Genomic DNA, 10,621 nt, shown 5'->3' with positions numbered 1-10,621 from the left:
TCTACTTTCATCTGATATTATATCACTTAGTATAAGAATCTTACAGCCCTGGCTGGTGTGGCTCAGTGGCTTGAGTGCTAGCCTGCAAACCAAGGGGTCTCCGGTTCAATTCCCAGTCAGGACACACGCCTGGGTTGTGGGCCAGGTCCCCAGGGGGTGGCGTGTGAGAGGCAACCACACACTGATGTTTCTCTCCCTCTCTTTCTCCCTCTCCTCCCCTCTCTCTAAAAAATAAATAAATAAAATGTCTAAAAGAAAGAAGAATCTGCCAATAGTATATTTCCATCCTGTTTCCTTGTTGTGTTATTTTTGCTTATACAGTTAATTATCTTTTAAAGGTGTTTAATGAAGTGGTAAGACAATTCACACCCTTCTCATGCAGTTTTCATTTCTGATGCTCATTCACCCTTTATACAGACTCAGCAGTGTATCCTTGCCTAAAGAACTTCTTCTAACATTTCCTGGAGGGTGGGTCTGCTGGTGATAAATTCTTTCGGCTTTGGTTTGTCTGAGAAAGTCTTTATTTCACTTTCATCTTCAACAAACGTTTCCACGCGGGGGAGCCCTGCAGGTCATCAGGTCTTCCTTCCCAAGCTTTGCAGGCGCTGCCCCGTCCCATCCCCAGAACCGTGTCCGAAGAGGAACCTGCCGTCGTTCTCGTCTCTGCTCTGCTGCCCACAGCGTCCTTTCTCCGCCAGGTTTAAGGTGTTCTCTTTATTACTAGTTTCGAGCAATTTGATTATGATGTGCTTTTCTTCCCGTCTCTCATTCTTGGAGTTCATCAAGCTCCTTGGAAATGTGGGTTTACATTTTTTATCAATTTACAACAATCTTTGGTCATCACTTTATCAAATTTTTCCCTTTACTCCCCCTCTCCCCTTGCTTTTGGGGACTTTTAGTTCCTATATATCAGACGTGAATACACAGATACGATATAGTCACTGGTCCCGTGACTCGCTGACTCTTGGTTCTATTTTCCCTTGCACTTTGGATCATTTGTATTGTTACATCGTGAAGTTCACTCATCTTCTCTTCGGCCATGTCTAACCTGTAGACTCCATCAAGGGCATGGAGCCCCTGGGACACTGTTGCTTTTGTCCCTGGAAGTGTGACTTGGGTTGGGGTGGGAAGCCGCTGCAGCGGCCCCCGCGGTCCGGCCCCCTTACAGCTCACACCCTGTGTAGGGAGGGCCTGTCTTCCTCTAGTGTGCAAATATGTACCTTCTGTCTTCTCTGCCCTTCCTTATGCTCTCTTTCTCTCGGAGCCGTCACTCTGGAGAAGTCAAGTTGCCACGTTGTGAGCGGCCCTGTTCAGAGGCCCCCCGGCAAAGCCGAGGGACGGGTATCTCTGGCCAGTCGCCACTGAGGACCTGAGAGCTGCGGGTCAGCCTTGACTGACATGGCCGCAGTCCGGCTGGCTCCCTGCCCGCTGCCTGCTGAGTAAGCCTGGCCGGAGGCCCCAGCTAGGCCGTCCCCGGATTCCTGTCCCACAGGACCCGGAAGGTGTTAACCACTGTCAGCCGCTGTGGCTGGGGACCATTTGTCACCCAGCAATGGGCAACCAGCACGGCCTTTTCTCTGTCCTCTGTGTCTCTTGCTGTAACATAACCACGTTCTGCTGCTCTTTCTGGAAGGGGTTAACGAGCCCCTCAGGCCAGGGCTGCCCGAGGACCTGTGCGGCCCGCCGTGGCGGCCACTCGTGCAGCTGTGGCTGTGGAACCCCGAGCCGCGGTCAGTCCGGAGCGAGACGTGCCAGTGTGTAGGACAGGCGCCGGCCCCACAGACTGCATGTGAGACCGGAGTGTGAAATAGCCCAGCGGTGTTTCCCCGGCATTTACGTGTCAGAACAACAACGGGTCGGATATACGAGATTAAGCAGAACACGGTGTTTAAATTAACACCACCTGCTTCATTTTACTTACTTTTTTTCACTGTGGCTTATAGAAACTGTGATATTGCCTTGCAGCTCCCTCTCAATGTCCACTGGAGAGCAAGCCAGTTATTCAGAGAAGCCCCGGGAGAGGAGAGGTTGGACATGCCCGTTGTCTCTGGTTTGGGCGCACCCTGCCCGAGTCCTGGCCCCCCAAAACCCCCTGACATCCCTGGTCAGATAGCAGTAACCAGGAGGTGGCCAGGGTGACCCCGTGGAGTCAGCTCAGATCTGGGGCTGGCTCTGAGGTGGCTGTAGAGTGAGCTCCGGGGTGGCTGGTGGGGATCAGTGACCTGCAGGCCACGTCCCTGGCCCCTACTGGGCGCCCGGAAGCCCTGGCTGAGTCACAGGAGCGGGGCATTCCTGGGCCACACTGCAAGGACACTCCTGACCCTGGCTGGGTGCCCTGTGTGGATGGTCTGGTTAATAAATAACACGCCAGTGTCCAGGAACTCAGCCTGGGGGCACCCGCATGTGCCCAGCTACCTCTGGTGACAGAGAGAGGGGGCGGGGAGTTATTACAATATGTTTTAAAATCTGACTACTTCAGAAAAGGACCGGGTGGAAAGTAGCAATCTTTTATATTCCCACTCAGGATTTACCATTTTAACCTGTTAGCTTATTTACTTCTGGTCCTTTAAAAAAGTGTATTTACTTTCCATAAATCATAAAATGACCTGTCAAGCTGGAAAAGCCTGTCTGCAGCACTGCTGTGTCCTCGGCCTCCTCTAGGGGGAGCCCTTGAGAACCATGCCCTGGTGTTGACTTGGAGCAACTGTGAACCAGGTAAGGGGGAGGGCAGGCAGCCCCAGGAAGGGCTTTCTTTCCCTTAGTGGAGCCCATGGTGGGTGGGTTGGGACGTGCAGGGTCAATGCCCAATCAGGTCTCAATGTGCGGGCCCTGGGCGCAATCCCAGGTGCACCCTGTATAAACGAGGGGCCTGGGGGGAAATCGTTCTAATTCTCCGGCCTTGATTGCCTCTCTTCAAAACAGGGGCGGTGCCTCCCGCCTCGAGGATGTTGGAAGAAGTACTTGACCTCTGTCCTGCGTGCTTCGGGCCCAGCTGGGGCTACCGTGGCCGTCCCTGAGTGGGGGCCGGATGCCTGTCAGAATTGTCCACGTCCCCCTTTGAAAAAAAGAATATGAAGAGAAAGAAATGGCTGGGGCACAGCCCCTCACCGGTGGTTCGAGGGCACCCCCAGGGCGCTGTTAGTCAAACACACACGCTTAACCCCAACCTCTAGGGCCAGGAGCCAGAAATCCGCTGCAGAATGAGAACCAGGTGGGGGGTCCGAGGGGTCCCAAGGCACACTAGTTTGAGAACCACCCCAAGGCTGTAAGCCCTGGAATGCCACGGGTGAAGAATTCAGCTCAGAGAGGACAATGACCCTTACCCAGGGCCGCCTGGCAAACACTGACCCACAGTCCTCCTGAACCCAGGGCCGGACGCTGGGAGATTAGCAGGGCCAGCCGCCCCTCCCCCAGCCACTCCCACTCGTCTGGTCTGGCTCCTGTGGGGTGTCTCCCACCTCCAGCCTCGACCTGAGGTCGGCTTGCTCAGCAGTCAGAGGTGCCATCCCCTGCCTGTCCCCTCATTGACCTGGGGGGACCGTCTTCCCCTCCCTGTCCCTGTGCCGCACCCAGGAGGGCCACGGGGTGGGGTGCATTCCTGACCTGGAGGTCAGGGGTGCCCTCTTTGCTGGGGCTCTCGTGGACACGTGGGGGAGAAGGCTGTCCTCCCTGGGGCTCTGCGCCCCTGCCTGGAGAAGTTATGGCGGATGTCTCCAGCTTTCAGGCAGCCTCTGCCCCAGCCCTCCCCCCCTCCCCAGAGGCCTGCTGTGGGCCCCATGGCCCCTCGTCCCCCATCCCCCTCACCCCTGTCCCTGGGAACGGCCAGACCAGGAAGCCCACCTCTGCCCTCTTATCTTTCACAGGCCCAGCTGGGCCCTGCTGCGCCCTGGGGCTGGTGCGAGGCCAAACCAAGGGGCCAGATGCTCTTGTCTGCTTATCTGGTCATAAATGTCCCTCTTATCTCCAGCCCCTCTCAAGGCCAGTCACGGGTTTATGCTTTTATGAAAGCAGTTCGCTTCTTGTGGGGAAGCCGGACTTCTCCCCAGGCGCCTGGTGGTGGGGGTGGCAGAGAGCTCTTCCTTGTAAAGGGGTGGGCCCTGTGCCAGCCCTGGCTCAGCAGCTGCTTGGGCCCTGTGGGGACCCAGCGTCACCAGCCCAGAAGTGGAAGCAGAGCCAAGGGAGGTGACAGGAAGGGGAGCCTCTGGGAGGGAGACCCTGGGGTGTCCCAGTACCCCAGGCCTCTTCTTATAGCTCCCTTTGATCTCCTCACTTTCAGGATGGGGAAACTGAGGCACAGAGTGGCTACAGGGCTGAAACTTGACCCCAGAGCCTGCACCCCGAGCCACAAGGCCACCCCAGCGGTGCCCCGTCATCAGCGAGGTACCTGGAGTGCCCGTGCTCAGCGACCGTCCCCTCGAGACGGTATTTGTGTCCACATCTGAAGTGAAGACCCAGGGGAGTCAGCCACGCCCCACAGAGAACACTCCTTTCCCTCCGGCCACCCCCTCGGGAGAGCGTGTAGCTCAGGGCCCTGAAAACATTCTCTAAAGGTCCAGGGAGGGAGGTGTCTCGAGGTCTTGGCCCCCACGGTCCTGTCCTATAGACTCCATTTCCTGCCTTGTCACGAGGGGGCGGCGGCACTGGAGTGCACGTGTGGGCAGGCGTCTGTGTGCCAAGGACGGCCACCGCTGGGCACCAACTCTGGGGTTGGAATGGTCTCCATGGGCCGTAACACAGGTTTCTCCCTGGGTTTCCTCCCCCATCTAAAGAGGCACACAAGTGGGCTGGACGCGAGCAGGCGGTGGACGGATCTCACCCACGGCCCACAGTTTGCCAGCCGCGTGGAGGTCATTGCCCAGGCGGGGACGCTGTGTGGGAGGCAGAGGCTGGTGTCAGGCAGTGACGCTGGCAGGCCCGCGCCCTGCTGCAGGCAGCCCAGGTGACGGCCCCTTGCTCTGTGGGCTCCTTCCTCAGTGGGGGCCATGCGGGTGGGCACTCAGCTGACCTCAAGCCAGACGTACCCAAGGCCCTGAGGTCAGGCCTGGGTCCCTGCCCCTCGGTCCCTCCTTCTCCAAGACCCCCTTGTTGCTTGTGCATGACAATGACCTCCTGGGACATTGGTGATTGGTCACTCTCCTCGTTCGGGCGCAGCGAGGCGCAACGCGCAGGCCAGCTCTCATTTCATCTCCGACCCCTTCCCACCTGCACGGGGTCCAACAGGCCGCGGCTGCAAGGGAGAGGATGGACGAGAAAGAGAACAACGAGAAGAGAAAGTATTTTAAAAGTGTTTTTAGAAATACACAGCCCTGGCCAGGTGGTGCCGTGGATTGGAGCAACATGCCGAACACCGAAAGGTTGTACGTCGGTCCCCGGTCGGGGCGCGTTCAGGAGGCGACCAATTGAAGTTTCTCTCTCACATCGATGCCCCCCCTTCTCTGGCGAGGACTGAAAAAATAACACACCCACAAACGCAAACATCCCTGCAACCGAGTCTATCGTGTAACCACGGTGTAGTGGGTGGAATCGCACCCTTCCCTTCCCCACAAGACACATCACAGACGGGGACACAGCCTGAGAAGGCCGATGTCACTGTGCGGACATCCGGGAGCGCACATCTGCGCGGCATGGCCCGCGGCTGACCCGTGGCACCACCGGGAGTGCTGTGTGTCTGCATGGGAAAGCTACGACAAAGACACGGTGTGCAAGGCGAACACGGTGAGCTGTGCACGCCCTCTTCCCCCGAACAGAGGCGACTTTGACGGAAGGCTCTTCGGAGATCTAACTGAGGTCAGGACCTCGAGATGAGCTCATCCTGGATTGGGGGGAGCCCCCCGCCACATCCCACGATGAGTGTCCTTATAAGAGATGGGAGAGGAGGAAGTGCACAGAGATGCAGAGGAGGCTGGTGACGACAGAGGAGGAGGCTGGAGGGCCTAGGCCACCAGCTTGGGGATGCCCAGAGTTCCTGGGTGCTGGAGGAGGCAGGAAGGGCTCACACAGGGTGCTGCTTGCAGGGAGGCCACCCACCGGGGTCCAGGGCACTCGGCCTGGCATGGCAATGCCAGCAGACCGTCCACCTGTCCTCCCGCTCCCACACCCCCTCCAAGGGCCGTGCGTGGCAAGAGCGGTGACAGTCACGCAGACAGAGCCCAGTCCCCCGCCTGCCCTGTTGGGGAGCAGACGGAGCAGGTGCAGAGACTGGACGTCAGTCACCATCCCCGGACCTCCCTGGAGAGGCTGGTGGGGCAGAGATGCCATCTCAGGAACTGGGCAGCCAGGGGACCCCGGGTGCCCCTTTCGGGCCAGCAGCACGGGAGGGTCCCAGACCTTGAGCTGGCGAGCGAAGGTGAGAGAGCGAAGGTTTTCCCCGGTGCCTTGAGCGAGTCAGGCAGACAAGATGCAGGTGTGAGTGTGAGCTGGGGACACGCGGAAAGCTTAGGGGAAACGGAGGCGAGGCCGTGGGGCCAGCGAGAGTCAGAGCCGGGGGGGCGGGCTTCATTCTGAGGGCACCTGCCCCCCCATCCTGGACGGACCCCAGACGGAGCAGTGGGAGGGGACCTCTGGCCCGCAGAGCCGCCCCCCACCCCAAGCCTGGGAGTGGGGAGAGGGGTACCACCCGCAGAGTCCCCAGGCCCGTTGGCTCTGGGCACTTCATTTGGATACGTCCCACCCCCCTCCCCTTGCTGGGCTGGGACAGAGGCTGCTAGCCCGTCCCTGAAGGTCCAGCACCCTGGAGGTTCCACCCTTCTGAGCAAGTCAGGAGGAGCAGGGACCTCCTGAAGGCCGGTCCCCAGGCAGGCACTGCCCCCTGCAGGGCAGTCTCGGAACCACGTGACCAGGGGGCTAGCCCTGGGCAAGGGTCCTCAGAAGCAGAGGAGACGCTCCCTGGGGCTCCTGTACCAGCAGGCTGCTGACCACCGCCCAAGAGTCTCCGAGGTGGCCACCCAAGGACCCTCACCTGCCAGGGGAACTCAAAAAAGTCCTCAGACCCCCTGAGGCCCCAGGAGCCCCTTCTCTGGGGCACGGGAGGCACCCAAGCGGTGCAGTGAACTCACAGGTGAATGCGTCTGCTCACCCGCCCTGTGTGCCTGGTGCTGGGCAAGGTGGAGGGGCGCAGGGGTGCCTGCAGCCCGGCTCACCCACACTTGCCGGGTGGAATCTGTAGGGCTGCGCCCTGGGGCCTGCTCAGGTGTGGGGACCTGGGCTGGACTCGCACCTGGGCTGCCACACTTGGACCCAGGCCTGGGTTCCCCAGCTCCCCCCCCAACCCCTGCATCTGGGATGGGTGCTGGGAAGGGCAGAAGATGGAATACCCCCCCGACACACCCCCACACAGCAGTGGGGCGGTGGCCCCGACACACGAGGACCAAAGCCAACGACTCTGTGACCATCAGTCTCAACCAGACCCCTGAAGTGAGACAGCGGCATCCAGGCTGGGCTGGAGGAGTCCCTTCACTGGGGACAAACGATCTCAGAGTGAGGATGGCTGGGCCTGTCCACTGAGCTTAGGAGCCCTCGGGTGAGGCCCCCAGGGGTCCCCCCGGGCCAGCCTGCAGCAGGGGCACAACATTCCACGCTCACAAGGCACCTCCCAGGCCTGGACCTCTGAGCCTCACGCCCCCCTGGGGCCCACGGGCTGGGCAGCGGCTGAAGGCCACAGCGGCCTCCCTCCCAGGCCACCTCTCCTTCTGGGTGGGGCCAGGCTTGGAATTTCTTGCTGCTTCTCACCTTCCCATGGTGTCCCCAGCCTAGCCTGGCTGGGGAGTCTCCCCGGAGGTTCCACACCCTCCTGCACCTGGCATTTTATTCCCAGGAGAGTGTGGGGCAAGGAGAGTGTGCGGGCCCCCTCACATCCGGGGCCAATGGATCCTTATCTGCACGTCCTGGCCCGATTCTGGAGCTGGCTGCAGGAGGCCCGGGAGGCCCAGGTGGGCAATCCAGGGTGCCGAGGATTCACCCTGGGTGGGGGGGCTCTGTCCCTTTTCCCCCAGCACCGCTTCGCTTCCTGCCTGTTCCTCTTGCCCTGTTTGCCACCTGCCTCCTCTCTACAGCAATGGAGGTGGCCAGTAATGAAAGGCCATAGAAAGGAAGTCTGAAAGGGCCGCAGCAGAGCAGCGGGGGCAGAGGGGAGCGGAGGAGGGGTAAGTTCTCCAGGGCCCAGGGGAGCTATTACAGCCCTTGTTTACAAGCTGGCTCTGAGCTTCCTAGTAGCCAAGGCAAAAGGAAAAGAAGTTGAATGAAGGTCAGGTGGTACCAGAGACTGGGCACTTAGAACATTCCCCAGACATTGTTTCACCGATCCTCACTGTTGTCAGCCTTCCCTGCCATGAAGCTTCTTCTGAAAGAAGGAGAGCAAATGCCACTTTCGTGACAGAGCATGTGTGCGTGTCCCTGCAGGCTGGTTCACATGCCCTTTGGTTCAGCAAACACGCACTGAGCCTCTGCTCTGTGCCAGGCCGGCGCTAGGTGCCGGGGGATTGTGGTCAGCGGGCCAGGCGCGTCTAAGTCCTTGGGGGTGGGTCTCCACCCTCGGGAACCTAACCCCGTGGAGGAAAAAGACGGGAAAAAAATAATGCAAAGGGAGATAATCACATGTCATCAAACATTTGACCCGATGCTTTTCGGCCCCGGGGGAGCCGAGGTCCCCAAACGTCCAGAGCAAGAGGACAGAGAGGAGGGTGAGAGCCGCTGAGGACCAGGGCAGGAGGCCCGGCCGGGGTAGATGGGGAGGGGGCGGGGGAGGAGGGAGGCCAGGAGCTCGGCCCCTGCAGAGGCTCGGCCCTGCGTCTGACAGACGCAGTCTGCATTCTCCATCCAGACCTCCAGGCACCACCCGCTGCCGGACTTGAGCCAATCAGATAGCCTCTGTGCCTCAGTGTCCCTGTCTGTGAGAGCCAGCGTGAGGATTCTGTGAGGTAATACAGGCAAAGGGCTTAGGTTGGGGACTGGGGCGTGGCAAATGCACGGTGAGCCAAAGCTCTTTCTGGGGACACTGGTGTCTGACCTTGAACTTGAAGTTTCTCCCACTCTGCACTCTCCTTCCTTTCTACTCTTTCCAAACCTTCAGGCCGACACGGGCTCAGTGCCTTGTGTCAGGATGGGTGGAGGAATGAAGACAGCTGCGTGGGGACCGGGGCAGGCATGGCCCGGAAACCTCGGAGACACCCTCGAGTGGACATTCGGCTCCACAGCCGTGGTGGGGGCTACAGGGGGCGGGAGGTACAAGGAATCTCACAGGTGGCTCAGCCAGAGCAGAACTGCCCTGTAAGAAAACACCACATGACGGAACTCCATCCGCCGAAAGCCTGCCTTCAGTGGGAAAAGCGCAAGCAGCTGCAGGAGGTCAGATTCGCAAAGCAAATTGTATCTTTCTTGTGGGAATTTAGTACTGTAGGCAGGTTTTGTAGCAATAAGCCTACTTGTGCAAAGTCCCAGAAGATGACTGCATTCACCAGGACCTCCCAAATCCAAACACCCCAGCGAGCCTGCAGCTCCAGAGGCCTTCTAAACACCTGGCCACCTCCTATGGAGCCCCAACCACTGCCTACGTTTTGCCACGGCCTCCAAGCCCCACCCCCACCCGGGCCCAGCCCGCCTCTCCATTACCTCCCACCCCAAGGTGTGCCCCACCCTGTGCCCACGCCGACTATCCTGCTGATCCCCAAACAGGGGAGCTATTTCCTGCCTCAGGACCTTTGCACTCACTGTTCCGTCTGCCTAGAAAGCTTTTCCCCCAGAGCCGGGCTTAGCTCCTCTCTCACCCTCTGCCTCTCAGCCTCCATGACACAGCCTCTGGGGTCCTACTCACTACCTACTGTGAGCCCACTCTGCCCTGGGTCCTGGACTAGCACACAGTAGGATATTTTCATTAAGCAAAGACACAAAGCCATCATTGTCATTATTTTTAGAGAAGGGAAGGGAAGGAGAAAGAGGGAGAGAAACGTCAACGTGTGGTTGCCTCTTGCACACCCCCTGCTGGGAACCTGGCCCACAACCCAGGCATGTGCCCTGACTGGGAATCGAACTGGCGACCCTTTGGTTCGCAGGCCCGCACTCAGTCCACTGAGCCACACCAGCCCAGGCATCATCGTCATATTTTTAAGGCCCCCTATGGAAATACACTGCAGCCCAGCTCCCAGACTCCTTGGGCTTTCACAATGCTCCCTCCCCGCGTCCCCCACAGAGTAGGGGTGCCAGCTCCCTGTCACCCCACATTGTGACTGGCCATGCTCCATCAATACACTCTGTTCCCTGATGAACCCGGCCTGCGTGCCCAGCTCTGGATCCGGCCTGGGAACTGGGGAGGGGTGCTCCTAGGCACGGGTCTGCTCCGCAGCAGCCTCACAGGCTCTGGAAAACCAGACTCGCCTCCAGGGGGCAGCAGGGTGTCATGGGAAAAGGCCGGAGGCTGGCTCGGGGGCACCTGGGTCTGCATCCAGCCCCCGCAGCTCCACGGTCCAAGTCACTTCCCCCCTGAGCCTCGCTGTCCCCTTCCATAAACTGGGGCTTAGAGTAGGCCTTGCCAGGCCAGGGAGGCCGTGGGCATGAAGGGCCAGGGCTCTGCACCCCCCAAGATCATTTCAGACAGCCGGGGGGCACCACTACCTGCCCCTTTCAATTT

This window comes from Desmodus rotundus, chromosome 5 (genome assembly GCF_022682495.2).
Source record: "Desmodus rotundus isolate HL8 chromosome 5, HLdesRot8A.1, whole genome shotgun sequence".
Lineage (NCBI taxonomy): Eukaryota > Metazoa > Chordata > Mammalia > Chiroptera > Phyllostomidae > Desmodus > Desmodus rotundus.
Note: the sequence above shows the minus strand (reverse complement) of the source record.